Below are 23888 nucleotides of genomic sequence, written 5' to 3'. Positions count from 1 at the left end.
CAACATGCCATGTACATACCACAAGCAGCGCTTCAGCAGCAAGTACTAACCTGGGCTCATGACTCCATGCTCGGAGGTCATCTAGGGGAATATGAGACTATTGCTAACATCGAAAGGTCACTCTGGTGGCCTACGCTGCGTAAGGACACAAAGGATTATCTCAAAAACTGTGCTGTTTGTGCTCAGGGAAAAACCAGCCATTCCAAACCCGTGGGACTTCTGCGACCCATACCGATACCTCCTGTGCCCTGGCACACAGTATCCATGGATTTTATTGTCGAAATGCCCCCCTGTGAAGGATACACTACGATTCTAGTAGTCATCGACCATCTAACAAAAATGGGGCATTTCATTCCGCTAAAAAGGCTACCTACCTCATCCGAATTAGCAGTGGTATTCCTACAACATAGTACGAGCTCATGGGATCCCGCATATTCTCATCACCGACCGAGGCACGCAGTTCACTTCACGGTTTTGGAGGGCTCTGTGCACTACCATGAACACCGAAGCCCGGTTGTCTACAAGCTACCACCCCCAAACTGATGGGAAAACCGAGCGGCTCAACCAAACGTTGGAGCAATACCTACGGTGTTTCACCCTCCAAAACACCTCTGACTGGTATTCCCTGATATGGACGGCTGAATTTGCATACAACAACGCAGAACACTCCACACTAGGGTGCTCACCTTTCTTTTGTTTACATGGGTTTCATCCGAACATACTACCCTTCGACTGGCCAGTAGAGTCCAAACACCCTTCTATACAGGAACATCACGCTCACTTGAGAGCAGTACTCATAGACGCCAAACACCATTTAGTCCTCTCTCAGGCAACGCAAAAAAGAGTGGCAGATACAAAAAGGGCTCAGGAACCAGCATTTCAGGTGGGAGACAAGGTGTGGCTGTCCACTAAATACCTACACTTAAGAGGGGCGGGTAAATTGGCTCCTAAAAACATCGGGCCCTATGGGATAGAGGAAATCGTCAACCCTGTGGCTGTGCGGCTAACTTTACCCCTTTCTTGGCGTATCCATCCGGTATTCCATGTGTCCCTGCTCCAGCCGTGTCCTGTGAACATGAGGCTGCCCTCCAAACCAGCTCCCCTAGACATAGACGGACAGAAAGAGTTCGAAGTCAGGGAAATACTGGACTCTCGATTAAACAGAGGCCGGGTGCAGTACCTAGTGGACTGGAAAGGGTATGTGGTGGAAGATAGAACCTGGGAACCTTCCACCAACCTACACTGCCCCCTTTTGTTGGAACGTTACCATGCTAAGTATCCCGGTAAGCCAGGACAACCGCCGAGACGGCGGTCCTTAAGGGGAGGTTCTGTCGCGATCACAGGCCATAGATTAGGGTACAGATCACTGAGCAGACTCCCTAGAGCATTCCGCAGAAGGAACATGGCTCAGTATGTATGCGCTACCGGGGGGAGGCCACTAGGGGGGCGAACAAAGAGACCGGAACTACAATACCCATGAGCCTACTCTGTGGCAGTCCGGAAACAAGATCCGGCGCTTTGACCTCAGGAAGAACTACAAAGCCCCTCCCCGTTCAAGACTCGGGGCTTGACAATTCGTGTTTTTGCTAGGACAAGTGACCAGCCCGAGGAGTTCCTGCCGGCTTGTTCCGTGACGGCACTGCATCGGCCCAGCTGCCCTCTATCCCCTGAATTCCCGGCATTCACGCTCCCTGCCCCATTTGTACGCGTGGTCGAGACTCGGCAGGCGGAAGGTGTTCCCCGCTGGAGAGCCGATTCTCGGAACACTCCCTTCTCCCTACGCTCCGAGGAGGACGAAACGGATTACGTCCTCAACCTTCCGACGGTGCGGAAAGCAGACACCCTATCGGTGACGTAACCGAAGGGGGGTACCTGTGATTCCAGAAGCAGAACGCGGTGGCACTTCGTCCACGCCGTTATCAGGTATTTAGGTTTTTCTTTAAAGCATTGGAACCCGCACCATTGTGCCTTCATTGGATAGTCATCCTGGGAGCAGTACGCGTCCCTCATTGCTGATTTTGTTTTCGTTTCTGTGTACTCGATGTGAAGAAAGCAACGCGTGTTATTACACCAGAAAACCCTTGCTGATTTTGGTTGTTTCATGACTGTTACTGGTTGGGCATATACTTTCTATTCCCTTGAACTGAAGCCCGGACTACAACCTTACGCCCTTGACTATTTACACGAGCCACTACACCCTGAAGCATTCTTTCTGTTGTTTATTATGAGGTAGAGTGTGTGAGAGTACTCATTGTGGTGCATGAGGTGGGGACACTTGGGGGTCTGTATTGTTGCTTGCTGACCTTTGGCTTTTTCTCTCATTTCCTGTGTAGTTACCCCTGCTGAACTCCATTGCCTCTGTCCTGGCATAGCCTGAATGACCCGCAGAACTAGGAGTACCAGAGGGTTGCAGCGTTTATTGTTTAACCTTTTCCCTTTTTTCCCCGGGGTGCATTTGTACATAGTGGTGTGTGTTTCACCCTGTGTGGGGCTGCGCCCAGAGGGAATAGGAGGAGCTCTCTGCCTACCATCGTTCCTGCTGACGATCTTCCGAGGTTAGTGGCTACAAAATCCCATTTGCTACTAGCGTCGTGACAGTACTGTAGTAGCTGTCCAAAGTCCTTCTCCAGGCTCTTAGACTGGGAAATTACAATATTCTATTGGTTTGATATCTGAGTGATAGGAAACAAAATGTTTAATTTTTTGTTTTACATTTTATTTGCTCAGAAATAATTACCAGGTTGAATCGGTTTTTTTTCAGGGAGCTGTCACCGACCCACTAAGATGAGTACCTGGCCTATTTGGAATATCCTTTTTGACCCTTGAGTCACTGTCCTGTTGGTATATTAAATTGAATCTACAAGTCACTGACCTGCACTTGATCTGAGGTAAGTAGCAGGTGGTGTTGGTATATTAACCCAGGTTACTGACCAGCACATGCCTGGGGTTAAGTACCTGGTGGAGTTGTGATATTAATTTGAATCAGAAGTTACTGACCAGCACTTGCCCTGTGGTAACTACTTGACGTAGTTGGCTTCTTAATTTATTTCGCCAAGTTTCTGAGCAGCATATGCTTTGATCTAAGTTCGAAAGCAGTATGTTTTTTTAACTTATTTTAAAATTGTTGTGAAGATTTGTTGTTATTTTTGTAAATTCAAATACTTACATTGTGGAAATCGATTAATTCCTAAGATAGAGTTTGATTAGGCTGAAAGTTTTTTCTTTTCCGAAATCTGGAAATTAGATGTAAAATATACATTTGTATTTGTAAATATTGTAGATGCTTTTTAGAGCACTCAAAATAGTTATTTCTAAATTTACCTGCTGAAGCCGGTAGATGGCAATGTTGGCTAAATTATGTTGGTTGTGAAGTTCAGCTGAGACTGATGCGTGCGCTCAGTACGATATTCCTAGTACAACTGATTACAAAATGGTGGTCAGCAGCTTTTATATGTTTTATTAGAGTTGAACTTTTTTTTAAAATAAAACATGATTTGAAAACGGTTTGATTTCAAACTGTTTGTTATGTGAGAAAGTGCATTAATGCTTCATAAAATGCGTTTACAACCGTGCTAGTGTTCGAATGTCCACCATTTTAGTACTCATTCTAGTTTGTGATATGTGTAAAAATAGATGATGGATTTCATATTCGAGGTTTCACCTCAGTTGCTCGTTTCTGCGCCGTTTATCTTTGTTGTGTAAAATAAGAATCATCACGTTTGTTTTATTCACAACATTTATTTCTTAAGTAATATCTACAGTTTTTTGAAAATTGCAAAGTATTTTTTTATTTTATTCTAATGACCCTTTAATTATGTGTTTGTGTGCGTAAATTCGTCATTAAGGTATGCGGAGTAGCCATTGTCGTGGTTCAAACGCTTTTAATGTAATGGTATTGAAATGCGTGGTTTAGACATTCGTTGATAATATCTGCGTTGTTCATGTACCTTCGTTGTTTCGCATGCGTGGTTCAGGCATGCGTGATTTATGAGGTCGTGGTTCAATCATACAACCCTTTGTATAGTGACGAAGGGGCATAAAGAGAGCTAAATGGAATTCATCTCTTCCAAAATGAAGAGAAAGTTCACACGAAAAAGGAACTCCACCAAGGTCTTTTCTTCTTTGCCATCATGATCAAGACAGCTACCTGCTCTAGAGGCAGAAGATCAGAGTGCAGTGTTCAGGTGCAATCAGACAGATAAGTCTATTATGTAAAAGGCACAGATAGTCAAGGAAACCGTGGCTTATACCAAAAAGCATTGGCATAGCCAACAGGTCTCACCTTTGGGACCTTATAAGTGTTTAGCCATGCAACACTTGATGTTGCACCAAGGATATTGTGCTGGATAACCAAACACTTATAAGGTCCAAAAGGCGAGACCTATTGGCTATGCCAATGCTTGTTTTTTTTGGGTAGGCATGGGCGATTAAGGAATGTATTTGCCAACAAGCACAGGATATTACGCTCACTCACAAACTCGAACCAAGTTGGCCAGTTCCAAATTTAGCAGCTCAAACAGTTAAGCCACATACTTTCCAAATTTTTTAAACTCACCAGAAAACATGAGCATTCACGCATAGAAAAACAGTGCGGAGGTGGAGGGCACAGAGAGAAGGTGGAGAAAAGTGTTTGCTTTGAGGATGAACAGTTATTAACAACCCTTGTTTTTATGTGACATGCCGCCCTAAAATAAGAATTTTCTCAAGTGATTTGCCAAGCTTTGTACAAAGATATTGGTGACAAGTTTTATCCCAAAATGTTTAAAAGGGAGATCGAGTGCGAGGCAGGTAGTGAAAGAACAAAGAATACCGAGATAAAATTAAGCGCGCGTGGGTACAGTAATTATAAACAAATGTGCCCTGAATTGTGTGCGCACGCAGCAGCGACAGGTTTATAATAAAGCAGGGCTGACTGTAGCATTGTGCCATTTGTTATTAGGGACATAAACGTTATTGTCAATGTTAATTTTTATCCTTTACAATAAGCACAGTAATAATAGCGTATTTGCGCAAAATCAAGTGGTGTCAAAGGTTCCAACAGTTACTGAATGTGTTTGAATGGGACTCCTCCCTGGCACAATAAAGAGAAGTTTTTACACCTTGTAAAGATCGTTATCAGCGGTAGCAGATGCAAATGTAGCTTTGAAAGAGAGAAAGCGAGAGACAGAGTGCGAGCGAAAGAGAGTGAGTGAGGGGGGGAATAAAAAAAAACGCGGCCCGCGCTAGCTGGTAGTAGGAAAGTGACATGCAAACATAATGGAATAAATGTGATGGAACACTTTGGAGAGAGAGCCGTGCACCAGGGAAAACGTATAATGTGATATTTTATGGCTCAGTAGTGTCTGCCTTATATTGAGGCTATTGTTAAATGTCGTTATCAAAAAAATTGTATGCCGAATTGCTGTCTGTATGACCTGCGACAAAAAAGAGAGAGCGCGAGAGACAGAGTGTGAGCGAAAGAGAGAGTGAGTGAGGGGGGGAATTAAAAATAAAAAGCTCGGAAATGAAAAATAAAATGCGCGGCCCGCGCCAGATAAAGTACTGACACTGCTTCAGTTTTTCAATGCACTTTAGGCCCAGCACTTTGTCTCTATGTGACCTGCGACAAGAAATAGAGAAAGCGAGAGACAGAGTGTGAGTGAGGGGGGAAATAAAAACATAAAAACGCGGCCCGCGCTGTGCTTAAGAACTGTGAATTACTAATGCTAAAAGTCAAAAAGTCAAACAATGCAAAAAAAACCACAGCCCCCGCTGTGCTTAAGAACTGTGACTGAGTAATGCTAAAACTCAAATGAAAAAAAAATCGTGGACAAAAAATCGCGGCATGCGCTATGCTTAATGACTGTGAATGACTAATGATTAAACAAACAGCAGCTGTTTTCAAGTACACTTGTGCTTGTGGTGCCATCCACCTTGCGGGAGCGAGCAACGGCCAATTAGCACGCGTGCCGCTGCTCGCTCCCGCAAGGTGGATGCCGCCACAAGCACGAGTGTGTGCTTGAAAATTAGCTGACCGATGGCTTAAGGCCCTCCTAGAGCATCGCATGTACGCTGCATAGGCGAGACCTAAAAAGGAAAAAAGCGTTGGGATGGAATTGGAACACGTGACATCACTGGATGCTAATGAGTCATCATGACGTTATCTGCTCATGCTCATTTCCCGAGTCATGTTGAAACTTGACAGGATAGAGCCGTTATAACGGGTCTTTTTTCCTCTATTTTTATTTTTAAAACAGGTTCAATCTTCTGTACTATGGAACCGCTGCACTTTCCTTGCTCTCCCCTGTCCCCTCTTAGAGGACTGCAAACAAACACACAAAAAGGGAGAATGAATGCACACAAAAGGGAGGGAGTGGTGGGACAGCTGAAACAGAGAAGTGGGAGGTGGTTGTGGTACAGGGGAAATCATGTATAAACACTGAGGCAGACTTACCACTCACCTGATTACCGAGATGCGAGACGACCGCCAACTGTGTCTCCCGCTAGATTTTTCCTGCTAGGTAGCTTGTTTATGCTCTGCTGAAATACCGCAATTAAAAGTCAACAATGACGGGAAAAAATAAATCCAGGGGAGGGAGTAGCTGCATTGGCCTTAACCTAAAGCTGCATCCTGGGTTCCCGGCGCCTGCCATGAACATAAAGTAGAGAAACCAGAGCTCAAGGGAAGCTGATACAGCACAGCTGCTGTGCGATGGTAAAACATAACAAAAAATTAAACATGAAGTGCTGTACCCGTCTGTGAAGTGGGCGTCGTGCAACAAAAGAAAGTTTGTTTGCACATGTTATTAGTATCGAAAATGCAAGCGTGCTAAGCGGTGTGTCAGGCTATCTCGGCCCATACGAAACGCCAAAAATAAAGAAAAAGTAGTGCAGTGAAACCAAACATATGACTCAAACTGAAAGGATCCATGTAGCATGGGCAGTCGCCGGTGGGGAACAAAACAGAAACAAGGCGGGACAAATAAAGTGGCGGCTCCTCCGCTAATGCGGAGAAGCGTTGTACCACTGCTTTCAAGCAGTGTGAAGAAATCAAAAATAAAATGATAATAACATGGTTATTATCATTTTATCGTTTCCAGCTGCTTTGCGGGTGGGCAGGCTAGGCTGCTCTGCTTCCAGAGCATGGCAGGGGAGAAGTGGTTTGCCCACCCCAAATGCGCATGAATGCATAGCCGGCCTGAGACATTTATGTGCACTTTGCGTGTTCTCCACGCAGGCTGCCTGTGTGGAGAACATGCCCAGGCCCCCATTCCCTGGCTGAGCGCCGAACCACGTCACTCATACCAATCGCAACGCTGCATTGCAGTGTTGTGATTGGTCAGGGGAGCCTGGGTGTTCTTCCTCGTTGCTGTTTGGCCTGAGTCCGACGGAAGAGAGACAGAGCAGAGACGCGCAACACGGTGATAAGGTAAGAGTTTTTTCCTTCATTCCCCTTCCTCCTCCCGCTCCCCCCAACCCACCACACCGAGTCCCAGCCGGCCGCCACTGGACAAATGTACACTATTCACCAACTAAAGCAATGGAATTTGTAAAAGCACACCAAGCAACCAATCAAAAAGTGGTGGCCATGTTTAATGCCCACAGAGGGGTTACATACAGCATGCCTCGTAGAACAGCACATGCGCACTGTCACTAGGCTTGACCTACAAACCACTCGTCAGCGAGGACCAACAAGGTGTTGCTTTTGATAAGCTAGGACAACTAGGACTAATAATACTTCTTAGTGCATGACCTTTGCAAATAGCAATACTTGGACAGCCTGTAATAGAAGAGCTGGACAAATCATCGTCCTTCAAGAGATACCAGAGCCTGTTAAGTATACTGTTAAGTTTGCCAGCTTCTCTACCATAGGATGTAAAAGGTCTAATCATATCTTGAGACCTCGAGTTTCTCTTCTTAGGTACTTTCCTAGTCAGTTCCATGGCTCAAGTATTTGTAGACATCACTGTTTGTTTCCAATAGCCCCTTATCAAAAACCTCTGTATAATATCATAAATATTCTGATGGAATTCCAGATCTCAACTACAATTTCTTCTTGCCCGTACCATTTCTCCAATTGGGATTGCAGTTAATTGATTCCTTGGGTGTGCACTAGATGCATGTACTACTGCATTGCAAGAGGTCTCTTTTCTTTTCATCAACAGATTTTATTGAATTTTGTGCAGATGAAATAAGAACATTACGACACACATTTAGTTTGTCAGGGAAAGGGACCCAGTGCGTGCTTAAGGAACCAGCACTTGATACAGTACATTGTTACAAAACAACAATAACACCAGCACTCCTGCCCCCAGTCGACACCATAGGTTTATTAGCCCAACCACTCCCCCCATACTCTGCCATGCTTAACGGGGCAAACCCTGGCCCCGTAGAATGGCTTTTCCTGTTGTGCGCACCAGTGTGAAAGAGTGGGAAGAGAGAGGGACCTCAAGCGGGTAGCGATGTCACGTTTGGCAACCATAAGGGCTGTCCCCAAGAATGACTGGTCAGCACCTTTGCCCCCAGAGCCCTCAAGGACACCCAGCAGAAGCACTAAAGGAGAGAGGGGAACCCCCATCCAAGCACTTCAGTCAGCTCTCCCACCGCAGAAGTCCAGAATGTTTGAATTATGGGGCACCGACGAACCACTTGATAAAAATCGTCAGGACAGTCGCTGCATGAAGGGCATGTAGGTTTAGGAAGGAGTCCCTCTTGGTGTAGTCTAGCTGGGAGAGATAGGCACTATAAAAGTAATACATTTGGATTAGCCGTAGCCTGAAAGAAATTGTGATCACCCTTGGTGCCATTGGCACATTGTGCCAATTGTCGTCTTCGAAGGGTCACAGCCAGTTCTCCCATTGGGCCTTGAGATGGTCCAGGGTGCCTGGAGTATTAACAAACAAGGTACGATACATTTTGGAGATTCCATCTTTGCTCGGATCGCCCATCAAAAGCTTAGCCTCTAATAGACTGAACGTGGGGAGTGAGGCAATCTGTGAGATATGTGACTGAAGAGTGTGTCTCAGTTGAAGGGACTTTTAAAACTGTGTATGGGTCAGTGCAGATGTGGTTTTCCAGTCCCTGAAATGAACGCCTGTGTGCCCCTGACCAAATGTACCTGAGTTGTGAGATCCCAATAAAGTCCCAGTGTCCAAATCCCTGTAGGGACGCCACCTCCTTCAACCAGGCACCATGCCAGAGAGGTGTTTGCTACATGAGTTTGGTGTCCCAGTGAGTATGCCATAATGCTGCCCTCCAAGCATGAAGAGCCAATTTGGTCACTGAGGGCATAGAATTAGGGATGGGGGAACCATAAAGCATGAATAATATTTGAGGGCACCCATAAGGAATAGTTCCAGTCAATAGGTAGTGTCTCACCATTCCCCATTAAACTAGTCATGGATGACTAGGAGATGTGAAGCTAGGTGATAAAGGTAGAGTTTGGCCATCTCCAGTCCACCATCATAGGGGCCACGTTGGCAATGTGCAAATGCCAGACGGGACCTGGAACCATGCCACAGAAAGGAGACCGCTAGTCTATCTAGAGCCTGAAACCATGTCCGAGGTATGAGGAGATACAGGTTTAGAAAAACGTAGAAATATTGAGGCACAATCATCATTTTATTTAGGGTTATATGACCCATTACGTTCATCGGGAGGGATTGCCATTTAGCAATGTCCGCTTTAGCTTTCGCATCAGGAGCTCTATGTTAAGGGACCAGAAAAGTTCAGGGTGCAGTGCAACCCAGACGCCCAGGTATTTGAAGCTAAGTCGATGGATGGGTATGTTGTCTTGCCACTCAAAGCAATCCCGGGATGGGACCCAGGACACCAATAGTGACTTGGATTGGGTTTACCCTAATGCCCAATGCTGTCCCGAAGCAATGCAGGCGGTGGAGACAGTGGGGGCCACTCACTGCAGGGTTTGCCAAATGAAGCAGGCCGTCGTCTGCATGCAACGCTATGTGGTCTTCATGGCCGTCTCCATTTCCACCTGCACATCTGTTCATCAACTCGGAGGAGTTGTGCCAGTGGTTCAACCGAGAGCATGAAGAGGAGGGGAGATAAAGGGCAACCCTGCCTGGTCCCTCGGCCGATGGGGAAATCGTGGAAAAGGACTTCATTAATCTGAATTGTTGCCGTAGGATTGAAGCAAAGGGCTTGAATCATTTCACTGAAGCAAGGTTGAATCCCAGCCCATGCCAGAACCAGCTGGAGATATCTCCAGTCCACCGTCTCATACGCCTTTTCAAAATCAATAAACAGCAAGGCTAAGTCAGGAGGTAAGAGATGACGGTGGGCCAGGGCCATGTGAAGCAGTCAAAGGCAATGTCTTGTACTACTGGCCGGCATGAAGCCACATTGGTCAGGATGTACCAATGTGCGCAGTAGCTGTTTGAGTCAGGTAGCCAGTAGAGTTGCAAAAATCTTAACTTCTCCATTTATGAGGGATATTGGATGATAATCGGTGCATGATGTACATGGAGGTCGTGTTTTGGGAAAGGCACCTAACTCACCTACCTCCTTCTAGAGGTCTAGGAGTTGTGGGGTCAGCATATTGTGAAATGCGGTATAGTATTCCACTGGAAATCCATCAGGGCCGGGAGTCTTCCCAGCAGCCACCACCGACAAGGCAGCCCCCACTTCCTTGGCTGAAAAAGGTTCATCTAGAACTCGAGCCTCGGTCCAAAAGAGGTGAGGAAAGGGAAAGTCGGTGAGGAACTGAGCTGAAAAGGTTGTCTCTTCCAGATGGGGCAGTGTATCAATGATGATAGTAATGGGCAAACGCCTGTGTAATCAAAGGGAGGTATTGGGAGGAATTACTGTGTTCATCTGTGATCTCCGGCACAATCCTGTTCACGTGGTGGTGGGCGACCAGCCAATACAACAGCATTCCATTCTTGTTACCTCTACCCGTAGACCCTGGCCGTTGTGGTGCACCAAAGATGTTTGGCAGCTTCTAGAGATTGAGGCTGATTTCTTCATGTAGAACAGCCAGCTGTCGAGGGGTATCTCCCCCCAGATCCGTCTTGAGAATTCTCTCTAAGCGGAGGGTGCGCACATCCAACTGAGTGATGTAAAGGGAGCGGGCGTGCTCCTGTGTGCGGATTCACACCCTGGCAAACCCCGTATAGTGGTCTTACTGGTGGCCCAGAGAGTACCAACGGCTGTCACCTAGCACTCGTTATTATGGAAGGATGCTTGCAGTTCTACACTTAGGGTCTGGGCGTAGGTTTTGTCTTGGAGATACCATGCATTAAGATGCCACATGGGTCGTCTTGAGAATTCTCTCTAAGCGGAGGGTGCGCACATCCAACTGAGTGATGTAAAGGGAGCGGGCGTGCTCCTGTGTGCGGATTCACACCCTGGCAAACCCCGTATAGTGGCCTTACTGGTGGCCCAGAGAGTACCAACGGCTGTCACCTAGCACTCGTTATTATGGAAGGATGCTTGCAGTTCTACACTTAGGGTCTGGACGTAGGTTTTGTCTTGGAGATACCATGCATTAAGATGCCACATGGGTCGTGGAACCACCCTGCGGGAACAGAGGTGGAGAAGGACAAGAGGTTGGTCAGATTTGCCGCAAGCAAGAATCTGGACGTTTCAAATTGCACGGTACATGAGGGCAGGCATGAAGACAAGGTCTATATGTGGAGGGGAGTGATGTGCAGCTGATGTTTTTGTATATTGACTGCTTCTTGGGTGCCATACCCTCCAAGTGTCACAGAGACCTAAGGCAGTAGCCCAGTCATAAAGGCGACGAGCTCCAGAGCACCTGGATACTGAGGAAGGTCCGGTGGCATGAGCCTTCGGAATGAGGACCACGTTGAAGTCCCCACCTATCACAGTCAATCCCTGCGGACGATCTAGCAGGATCTTAGACAGATCGCAATGAAAGGTGCCCTGGGCCACGGGCAGGGCTTAGACACTCACCAGATTGATGCTCTGGCCCTCAAGCATCCCAGTGAGCGTGAGGTAGCGGCGCGAGGATCACCAACTTCACGGGACACCGAGAGGGGGAATGAACCTGGCAACAGGATAGCTACCCAGAAGTGTAACCTGTGTGAAAGATCCTGCTGTATCCCTTACGCGCCAGGAAGGGACAGCGATTACCCATGAGTTGAGTCTCCTGGAGCAAGAGATCCTCGGGGAGGTGGCAGTGGACAAAGGTTAGGACTGCATTGCGTTTCACCCATTCCAAGAGGCCATTAACATTCCAGGACAGAGTGCCTGTATGTATATACAGAGTGCCAAAGGACGCCATCACAGGGGCAAAAGTGGATTGTGTAGCAGTGAGGAGATGAGGGATCCCATCTGATATGTGGGAAGGACCGCGAGTTCTCAGTGAATGAGTCGAAGGCGGGCTGTCGCATTGAAGATGATGTGGGTGTGTGTTGATGTCTATCTGAAACCAAGACAAGCGAAAGAACAAGTGAAAACTAACAACTGAAACAACAGTAACATTGTACTGAATCCCCACCCCCTGCCCCCAACTTCTTCCCCAACCCATACCTCCATCCCAAAAGCATCTATTGCCCTGAAAAAGAAAACTAGAAACGAAATTAACATTTATAGAGGGGAATCATGAATGCTGGACCCCTTCACAGATAGCGGATAGTTGTCTGCCATCGGAATAAGTGGAACAAAGTGCAGTTAAGAATGTGACCACGTCCTGTGGACTTTAAGTAGCACAGGCATCACAATCCGGGACTCTGAAAAACATCCGTGTCCGCCCAGTTCTCAGTGGGTAAGAGGGATGCTACGTCAAGAAGAGTTTCTCTGTCCGATTCCTGCTCCCCCTCACCGGAGGCTCAGGGTGATGCGAAAGAAAAGAAGAGTTTTCCTGGATTGGAGGGGGATCTGGAAGGTGATGCGGAGCGGAGCAGTTGGCGTGGCATCTCTTCTTGGAGTGGGTGCGGTATCTACGCAGTTTGGGTGCTGATGAATTCCCAGCAGGTACGGTAGTCCCTGATCCCCGAGGCGAGACCTTCATGCAGGCTCACAGGGGTCATTCCTCTGTGAGCCACGGCCAGGCCAACTCCGGAGTTTCAAAGAAGTGGACTGGTTGGTGCAGATCACGCAGAGCCTGGCAGGAAACAGGAGACAGTACTGGAGGCCCATGGCTCTGATCTTCTGCTTGACCTCGCTGTACGGACAGCGCTGTTGGGTCACCTCACGGGTGAAATTAGGGAAGAGGAGAACTCTGGCACCTCCACAGCAAAGTTCTGGCCGGGAACGGACCTCCCTCAGGATCGCGTCCCTGAAGAATAAGATTAATGTGATAATTGATCTAGAAGAGGCACCCGGAGGAGGTTTAGGGGTCAGAGCCCGGTGAGCCCTGTAGATTGCGAACCAGGACAGTTGGTCTGTTGGCATCCAGGACTTAATCCACATCTCCAGAAAGTCTGCTACTTGCAGAGGCTCAGTTCCTTCAGGGATGCCAATCACCTGCACATTATTGTGCCTTGAACGGTTCTCCGCGTCGTTGGTGTGGCGGTGCAACTCTGATGTGAGCATGAGGAAGCCAGTGACCCGGGCCCTAAGGGACGTGACTGTATCCTCTACGGTGGAGATTCGAGACCCGGCCTCAGTGATCCGGGCCGTGGCATTTCTGAGGTCCTGGCGGAGCAGAGCCACATCCATGCACACTTCTCCAATTTTGGTTTCTACAGGCGCTTGCGAGGTTTGAATGACTTGAAGGATCGTGGCGTGGTCTTCGGCCAGTGAGGAGCCACCTTTCCCTCCTCCGGCGCCCCCAATGAGGACCATTCATAGGTTCGTGGGTGAATTGCTCTATTCGACTCTGTGAGGTTGCTCGGCGGGCAGGCTTGTCTTTAGCCATATCGGCGGTGTGGAAATTCTATAGAACACTGCTTGCCATCGAGATATGGCCCGCTTGTCACAGTTTCACTATAGCACATGCACCCGAACTCTTGATGATTGAGAGAGTCTGTCACGACCAGCGAAGAGGGCCAGAGGCGGCGAGCCAGGTGTTTGTTGAGTATCGCCAAGGGCTGCGTGGATCGCTATTATCAGGATCTCCCCCTGAGCAGGGTAGAGGTGAGGTCGCGAGGGAAAACGGGGCATGGCCCCTCAGCCTGGTCGCAACATAGAGGAAGGGGCAGCACTGCGTGATGGTTTAGCATGTGGTGGCAGGCTCTAAAGGAGACAGGCCAAGGTCAGCAACTATTGCCCTAAACAGGTACTGCAGGAGGACTAGGCCAAGAAGTGGGCCCCTTAATGTAAGTTAGTAAAAATAGGCCATCAAGCTCCACCATCGCCCACCAATGAGTGCCAGGAAGGGTGCGGGACCCATTAGCCAAGCATAAAAGGCAAGGATCCCTGAGTATGGCCGGGGGCCAGCATGTCCTACTGGGGTCTGCAGTTTGCGGGCAGTGAGTGCAGCAAGTTCAAACACTGGGGGGAGCAGCTGCTCAGTCCCAACAAGCAGCCTAGGCTGCACGCCACACATCACACACCCCAGCCACTCAAAGGTCAGATGAAATGGCCTTGAGGGCACCTTTGCACCACTGCCCCCATCACTGTCCAGACCCAGGCCCCCACAGAGCATAGTGCAGATCAGCATGACCAGAGGAGCCCAAATATGGTTGAGGGGAAAAAAGTTCCTCCACCCACAACTCTAGGGCCCAAGGCAGTCCAGGCAGCCAGTCCCTCCTATCCGAAGCACCAGGGATTCCCTTCCCCGTGAGAGCCCGTGTCAGAAGTGGGGACATAACGCAGAGCCCGAAGTTCACCCAGGCCGGGTCACTCCTCCTGCCAAGCTCCGACACCCAGGGGGGGCAAAATGGCACCAATTCCCCCAAAGCCTCTGCTATCGGGACTCCCCAGGCTGGCACCACAGTCTATCTCAGGGCCCAGGGGACTCTCCTCACCTTCAGGGCCAGGCAGCAAACATCCGAGCATCATGAAAGGGCGGGCAGAGTGGAGGAGGGTCACACTGCACCAATGCAGACTGCTGGGCCTGCACCACTGGGCTCAGACCTTATGTCAAGGCCTTGAATCCTCAGAGTCGTACGATGCTCAAATGGGTTCCACCTCCCGATATCCCCAAAGTCTGAGTGAAACAAACAGACTCGATGGGGAGATCAGGTGAGGGAAGGAAAGGATGGGAACAGCAGGGAGGGAGAACTGGAACGAGAGTAAGGCACTAGGAGAACACAAATACATACACCAAGGTACACATCGATATTTCTATACAAGGTCACGTAATTGCTCCAATATCTGTAAAGAAAAATAACGATTCTGATATCCGTGATCAGGAGGTCAAATGATGTGCAGCCACTAGCAACCTAGGGGTGGAAAAAGGTAAGTCAGCGGATACTATAAGTAGCTTTCCTTCAGAATGGAGATTCAAGAATTACACACAACATACCAATAAAACTTAGTAGTGGCTTTTAACAGGGGGGTAAGGAGCTGACACCTGGAAATGCTCAACAATCCCCTGCTGTAGAAAGACAAAGAAACAAGCCAAAGCAATGGCACAGTTATAACATGAAGGGAGCACCTTCTCCAAAGATTGTATTCCAAAAGTATAGAGATAAGTATGCTGAGGTTCCAATCTGTCTTGGACCCAATTGTACTCAATTACCTCCACTTATCACACAGTCTTGGTTTCATATAAACTGAATCCCCAATACCCTTGAGAACGTTATGAATTGTACGTCCAGTTTTGTGTAAACGAAACAGAGTTATAAACCCCGCTGAAGTGCCGATGACCGTTACGGCATCCGCGGGGTTACTACACCTCAGGGAGAATGCTTAGAAGTAATGCAATGGTCGTGATATGATCCGGCAGCCGTGTACTACGCGTGCAACCAGTTTCCAAAAGCACAAGCGGCAGCAGCAATTTATCCTCAATTACCACACAGTCGTAAGAGCGCTTTTAGTAGAGCAGCCTGGAAATGGTCACTCGAATAGCCCCGCAAGAGCCGGAAACAAGGCTCGTCCAACGGGGCTACACAGTGACAGGGAAGGATCCCACAACACACAAGGGCTGCGAATTCCGCTTCCATAGGACACAAAGAAACCAGGAGTTTGTGGTGCCAAGAGCACCCCTACCAGTCCTCCTCGCGTCTCAGGTTCTCGACTCCAATCCAAGAATCAACGGCACCCGATCGGCGCCTTGGAAACGGTTTATAAAGGAATGCACTCTGAAATCAAAGTATCCAAGGGCGGACTTCAGAAAGGTGTCTACCGCTGCGTCTGAACCCTAGACGGGAAACGATTGAGCTTGAAGTTGGAGGAGCCAAGTATACATCCCTTCACTGGAAGGTAAAGCCATGAAGGAAAGACACCATTTTTATGTGGAAATACATCTGCTAATTCAGGACGAATGGCACCTGGTCCGGGCCATGTTGGATTCAGGAGCCACGGTTGCTTCATGGACCAGGAGCAGGCGGTAACCCTGGGAATAACGCTGCAAGAGAAAGAAACACCAGAGGCCGTATTTGCGGTAGACGGAAGATGGTTGGATTCAGGACCCATCCGTCTTCAAACTGGAGCCCTAGAAATGTTACAAGGAAGCAACCACAGGGAAAGCTTGACCTTTAATATCATCCAAGCTCCCCAGTATGGTGTGATACTAGGGCATGGGTACTCACAAACATTTTCCCGGGGGCCACAAAGTTTGGTCTATGGTTTGACCGAGGGCCGCAAATTATGTATATCTAGTGGCTGTCTTTAAAAATGAAGGTGTTCCTAAAGTTAAGGGCCAAGTAACTTCCTTTCTCTAACTGTGAATATCCTTTAAGTAAGTGTTTGCTGTGTATTTAACAGTTTTTTCATGTTAGTGCTGAGTCGAGTAAACAGCAGCCCAGTGCTGCTGCTGCCCAGGGGGCCACATGGAAAGGTCAGGAGGGCCGCATGCGGCCCCCGGGCCGTGCTTTGAGGATCACTGTACTAGGGCTTCCTTGGCTGAGAACTCACAATCCCCATGTGGATTGGGAAGAACAGACCCCTCTGTTTACATCAGACTACTGTCGGAAACATTGTATTCCACCCCGTAACAATCCAGCTTCCGCCTTGGCGTTTATTCATCACGTTGCTACAGCGGCAGAACATGATGTGACCTTACCAGAAGAATACCAGGAATACGCGGAGGTATTCAACTAAACAAAAGCAGAAGTGTTACCACCACACCGACCCTACGACTGCCAGATCGACTTAGTACCAGAGGCAATCATACAGGCAGGGAGAGTATATGCTCTCACTGAACCTGAAAATGCACATCTCCTTGCCTACCTGGATAAGCATTTGGCATTGGGGTTTATAGGTGACTCCAAGTCCCCTGCAGCCTCTCCGTTGTTTTTTATTCCCAAGGCTAACGGGGAGTTACGTGCATGTGTGGACTTCAGAGCATTGAATGCCATCACTATTAAAAACAGGTATCCGCTACCTTTGATCAGCGTCCTGCTGTAGCAGGTCAAAAAATCTGTGATCTACACTCTGTTGGATTTAAAAGGGGCATATCGCTTGGTCCATATGCGCAGTGGGGACAAATGTAAGACGGTGTTCAAAACCCATTTTGGATTATATGAATACTTTGTAATGCCGTTCGGTTTGTGTAATGCCCCTGCGGCATTCCAATTTTTTCTTAATGATGTCCTGCGTGAGTATTTGGACCAGTTTGTAGTGGTATAAATCGATGACATTCAGATCTATTTGTCTAGCGTGGAGATGCACACTCAGCACGTATGTACCATCCTACAAACCCTGCGAGAACACCATCTTTACTGCAAGATCAGCAAATGTGAGTTCAGCGTCACCTCTGTCGAATTCCTAGGGGTGATACTAACCCCATGGGGACAAGAAATGTCCGAACGCAAAATCATCACCGTGAAGGATTGGCCTACACCAGTGAATGCCTGTGACATCCAGTGTTTTATTGGTTTTGCCAATTTCTGCCACGATTTAGTGACCATTTCTCAGACCTGGTGGCTCCCCTTATGCGTTTGCTGAAAACGAAGGCTGTCTTCCAGTGGACGGAAGAGGCTCAAAAGGGGTTTGAAGCTTTGAAACACGCTTTTGTATCAGCACTCGTGTTAGTACATGCCGATCCCGAACGGCCGTACATCGTTGACGCAGACGCTTCTGACTCCGCGGTGGGAGCAGTTCTCTCTCAACGTCATATAACAACTGACCAGTTACATCCGGTGGCATACATGTCGAGAAAGCTCAATCCTGCAGAACGGAATTACACGATAGAGGAGAAAGAGCTGCTAGCCATAAAAGAGGCTTTTCTGGATAGGAGACACTTTCTGATGGGGGCCAAGCATGTTGTAACAGTGTTTACAGATCATCGCAACCTTCAATTTATGACAGCAGCGAGACATCTAACACCTCGTCAATTGCAATGGATGCTGTTCTTCGCTGAGTTCAACTTTCTGGTAACTTATCGACCCGGAAGTGAGAACAAGAAGGCAGATGCTTTAACCCGCCATTCTACTCCTGTATGTCCCGAGGAAGGTCCAAAGAACGCCATTATTAACCCACAGAACTTGATAGGCGCCACCTGTACGGAAACATAGTTTTTTCCTTATCCCCTCTTCAGAAGCAAGGCCAATTGCTCTTGGCAGTGTTCTTCTGCGGCCGCCACGATGCACCGCAACACCTTAAGCGTCAGCAGGGGTAGTTCAGTTGCCTCAACACCGTCATCCCAGTATGAGGTGGTCAGAGGGGCCCCCATAAAGGATTCCAGTCGTGCCTCATAGCATAGCTTCCCTGGTATTATCAGTGTCCTCTACTCTGAAGGCCCCACACTCCGAGCGGCTCCTGTTCTTCAGCCCTCACAGCCCAGTAGCGTTGCAGTCAGCAGGAAGGTACCGCAGGGTGTTTCATTGTCCAAGGACACCTACGCAGCTTTGTCCCACACTTTAGGTCACAGGGACTGTTGGAGAGGTACAGACGGCAGGCAGTGTTGCAGATAAGTGCCACATTAGAGGGGATCCATGCGGAGCTCCGTTAAAGAGCATCCGCCATGTTGGCTGTTCAAGCCAAATAGCGTCCGCCATGTTTGCTGTTCAAGCCACGCCCCCCTCTTTTCTGTACATTCAAATATGTAGTATCATGTTTGTCACATATAATTAAACGTCCAAGGAATTAATTATTTCTTTACTGTAGTTCAAAGTGAAGGACATATTCTAAGAATTAGAATTCAAATAGACAACAAAATCAGGTAATTCTTCAGACGATCCTGTCCAGATAATCAAAATGTCATCTATGAATATACCCCAATAGTAGATATGTTCTACCTATTGTGCACCTCCTGGGAACCCAGACTTGCCTCTCCTCAAACCAGCCCATAGAAAAGCTGGCGTAGGAAGGGGCAAACTGGAGCCCATCACCGTCCCACACTACCAATGGCACCACTTTCCATCAAATATATACACATTATTGTAGAAAATCAAACAAATCATCTTCAGGGTCATATGTGTGTGTGACAACAATTCTATTGGTCTCTTGTTCAAAAAGTGTTCTACTGCAAGTACATCAAATTCATGTTGAAAATTAGTATACAGGGACACCACATCTTAAGTAACTAGTAACATGTTATCTTCAGAAGAAATATCAGACAGAAGATTGAGTAAATGTTTTGTGTCTCTGATAAAAGATGGTAAATTAAAGACAAACTGTCATAAAAAAAATCAACAAACTGTGAAATCCTTCCAGTTGGTCCCCCTAAACCCAAAACAATGGGTCTACCGGGGGGAACTGACTCCCTTTATGTATCTTTGGAAGAGTATACAAACATGGGTATCTCAGCTTGTCAATATTCTTCGTATGTCAAAAGTTCACTATCATACCAGATCTTAAGTTCCTTGCTCAGTTGAGTAGCATTATCAGGAATAGGGTTAGAGTCTAGGGAGGCATAACAAGACACATTACTCAATTGATTAATACTTCCATATCATAATCCTTCTTTTTCATAACTACACATCCTCCCTTATCAGCTTCTCAGATAATTATGTCTTTGTCATTCTGAAGTGATTTTAAAGCTAGTTATTCCCAATATGTCAAATTGTTTCTGCATGATCTGTAATGCACACTGCTGTTAGATCTTATCAATTGATCAATAGCCATGCAAACATTCTTAAAAAATAAATCACAGTTATTACCAGGAGACATCGTTGGGGACCATTTGGATTTTGGGTGTAAATCACTATCAACACTTGATGTTGTGTCAATCCCTAAAGCCTATGATAGTTATAACATTCACTGGGTCACCCTCACATTCCGTTAGAGAAAGAAGCGTGGATGTGTCTACCACATCTTGAATTGTCAGATTACTCAAATTAAAACAATCTGTTATTTGTACATCATGTGATGGATGTCCTGAAAAGTATTTTTTCAATTTAACTCTGTATACAAAGTTAAAAATATCAGTTTTATCTTGGTCCGTATTAGGAACTGGACAAAAGCTCATACCTTTCTGCAGAACGTTAACGACACATTTTATATCAGATATATGCGACAATGGGGTTGTCTCAATAATTTTCTGCATGTCCATGATCATGTTTACATCCCAACCCTTTCCCTTGACTGATCTTTTATTTCTTTTTCCTCTTCTTGTCTTTCAGGATTTGAAGACCTGGTATTTGTATTTAGATTCCGGATTGTGCGTAACTCCTCCAAAAATTATTTGTATTTATTGTACAATCAGAGGTGCCTTTCCCTGGATTAGGATTACCTTCAGTGTCACTACTAGAAGGTATACTAGATGAACTAGTACTTATACTGTACGAGTGTTACAGAATCAATTAGCTGCAATCTTGTTAGAAATGGGATTCCTGGTTAGAGGTATGCACTCAGGCCAGGCAGGAACCACCACTCCAGCCAGGGTAAGTTGAGGACATACTAAAAGATAACCTGGGCTCACCCTTTGTATCAGTCCTCGCTCCTGCAAGAACGCTCCTAAGGATCAGTGCGAAGCAAAATATGGTCCCCTTCTAGACATCCCCAATTCCGCCCACCATAAAAGTATGGAGTTTTAGGGTGATCAAGCAAGGGAAAGGATATTGGCAAAGGAACAGTAAGGAGAGAGATCTGCAAGAAAATAAAAATAATTATAAACACAGAAATACTAAATCTTTCGCAATGTGATATTTGGAGTGAATATGATCAATACCTATCACCATGCCGTACACTCTTGTAGGTGTATTGAACGACCATCTGTGTGTGATATATATGGCAAAGGATCTCCCTCACATGGCTGTAAAGCTTAACTAAAGAACAACAACAAAATGTCAGTCACCCCACAGACATTCTTCTCATGACTACATGTTTTAGCCATACATACTGTAACTGACATACATACATAAAGACAAGTCATCTACTTACACCAGAAATAAAGGATAATTTTCTCCTTAAATTTAGGTTGATAGAAATACTCAGTCTCACACAAAAAGTAAAGTGGATATTGTTTTTTGCACAATAAGAAACGTTGAGGTCAGATCTAGACCCGCTGCTGAGTTCTCTTTGTAATTTCCCTCGTTTTTCTGGTTAAATCCACATAAAGTATTTTTTTTTTTTAATGCTTTTTTCAGTATTACAAACAATACCATTACTGAGTCACATCACATCTTTTCACCCTGGTGTACATCACATGTTTACATTTTCTTTAATTAAGTCCCTTCTAACATATCTGTCACATCTTCTCTCTCGAGATTGGTAATGGAGATCACTTTATTTGGGTTCGTAATTTTCGGGTTTTCAAGCAGAAATGCAGTTAGTGGCTCCAAGGAGTCTTTTGGCCGTGACATTGTAGGCAGTTCTACTTTGTATACCTTCAGTGTCTTTACAATACCCCATGTCTTTTATCCATTTCTGGCATGTAGGTTTTAGTTTGCTGTCCCAGTTTATTGACATTCTACGTTTAGCCAGCAGTAAGGCTATTGCCGCCAGCTTCCGCTTTGCTGGTGGTACTTGGTCTAATAAGCCTAACACACAAGATTTAACTGAGCATACTAGATCACATTTCAAAATATTCCGCAGTGTTTTCACAACTTGTTCCCAGTACTCTCTAATTTTCTGACAATGCCATGCTAGGTGTCGTGTACCCGCTGGTTTCTTCTCCTCAGGATGACGCTGATGCTTATAGGGGTCCACCTCCCATCTGCCCCTAGTCCGGAGAATGTATAACACACTCGGACGGAGGAGGCAGGTGAGCGAGGGAAGGGAGGATAGGGACGGCTGGGAGGGAGATCTGAAATGAGACAAAACACACTATAAGAGATAGTCTACTCTATTCGTCTCCCCTGGTTCCCTTATGTGGGTGGCTCGCTTACCTGACGTCTCCTCCCGCCTTGTTGTTGGGAAGTGCGAAGGGAAGCAACTCCTTCTCTGAGGCAAAGGAAAAGAGGTGGGGACAAGGCAGGGCGGAATGCACCACTTAGTTGGTATGACCCCCAACAGTGTGGTTGCACCACTCGTACGAGGCGGTCCGGTAAGGGTATCTTTGGTGGCGCTGCTACTGCAAGGCTCCTTTAAGTCTTGTGAGCCGAGGAGCGCGATACCCCGAAATCGCGGCGGCCCGGAAATCCTTGGGCAGAGCGGGAACGCTACCACTCCATGCTTCCCGGTGGAGCCCGGAGGAGAGGAGCGTAACCCCACTAGGCGTAGCCCGGTAATCCGTGGGCTGGTGTAGACACAAGGCGCTACTACTCACGACTCTCGGGGGAGCCGGGAGCCGGGGAGCGCGGTCTCAGGAGGAGCCTCACGGATAGCCGAGGTTGGGAAGGATCTCGCTGTGCCTCAACTTTCTGCTCACGGAGGAGCCGGGAGGGGAGGAACGCGACAGCAAAGCTGGAACAGCCTTTTGGATTCCACGGGACTCAGGACGGGTGAGGCTTCCGGGAAAGCCGAGGCGGAGAGTCTCTGGTCTTCAGGGTTCGTAGAGGTTTTCGCCGAGTTGTACGTCTACGCGTACCGATGATCATTGGATACATCCGGGAATATTCGGCGCCCGCTTGCGGGTGAGTCGAGCTTATATGCGTATCGGCCATGTGACCGATTACTTGAAACGGGAACTTCCGGAGGTTTTCTGGGATACGTAGTTCATGTTCGAGCTGGGTTGTTCCGTTTCGTTTTGTCCCGGGGTTTGAAGGGCGAGGCACTCAGCGCTTTTACTGAGTGCGATCATGACACTAGGTGCACAAAATCAGCATCCGCCCTCAGACCATATCTATATAGTTTCGCAGGCGTGTGGTATACTTGGTGTAGGTATTTGTAATGTATTATACGCAGATTTCCGTTCGGAGTGAGCCTTTTTGTTAGCGTGCAGCAGGATTGCCATTCAGCCTTATCTAGAGGTGCTTCCAGCACTTGGTTCCAATGCTAGTTCTATTTGCATTGCTCGGTATAGACTGGCAACTATATGCTTATTCATGGTGTCTCTAATTATCATTTGCAGTGGTGTCAGTATGGATGGTTCCGTTGGGAAATTTGGGTACAGTGCCCTAATTGCTGCCGGTGGTAGGTGAATCGAAATAATACTGTAATTCAGGTCAGCAATCTCTATAAATTTCCCATCTATATTAAGGCCACCCATGGTACTCACCCCTACCTGCCATAGCATTTCTATGCTTCCTTTGTCCTGCTCTACAGATATTGATGGATGGTTTGCTAATGGTAGTTCTGGTGCGTATAATGGTAGCTTCTGTGCCATCTGACCCATTTTGCGCCATGCCTCCATTGTAGCCTGTACTGTATTTATTTCTTAACGCGTTATTTCTGTGTGTTTGTGGGTTAATATATTGGATAATGGGATAGGATGCACGTTGCCCTCTTCTATTGCTGTGTGTGGTAAGTACCGTACCGGGTGGTACCAATAATGTACGTATTGCGCTTGTGCGCACAGGTACTATAATAACATGTCAGGTGCTGAGAAACCC

The 23888-nt window shown here is 47.1% G+C and overlaps 1 long non-coding RNA gene across 1 annotated transcript in view; it reads left to right on the top strand.

The window, feature by feature from the left end:
• Positions 1-21032, top strand: part of LOC146831048 (uncharacterized) — a 62012-nt gene extending 40980 nt beyond the window's left edge. Inside the window, exon 3 of the long non-coding RNA XR_014961225.1 lies at positions 20577-21032. This is a non-coding gene — a long non-coding RNA (uncharacterized LOC146831048). The remainder of the gene's footprint in view (positions 1-20576) is intronic.
• Positions 21033-23888: the final 2856 nt, after the last annotated feature.

The sequence above is a fragment of the Triturus cristatus genome, chromosome 5_1, assembly GCF_964204655.1.
Source record: "Triturus cristatus chromosome 5_1, aTriCri1.1, whole genome shotgun sequence".
NCBI lineage: Eukaryota > Metazoa > Chordata > Amphibia > Caudata > Salamandridae > Triturus > Triturus cristatus.
Note: the sequence above shows the minus strand (reverse complement) of the source record. Positions and strands in the feature narration are given on the sequence as shown.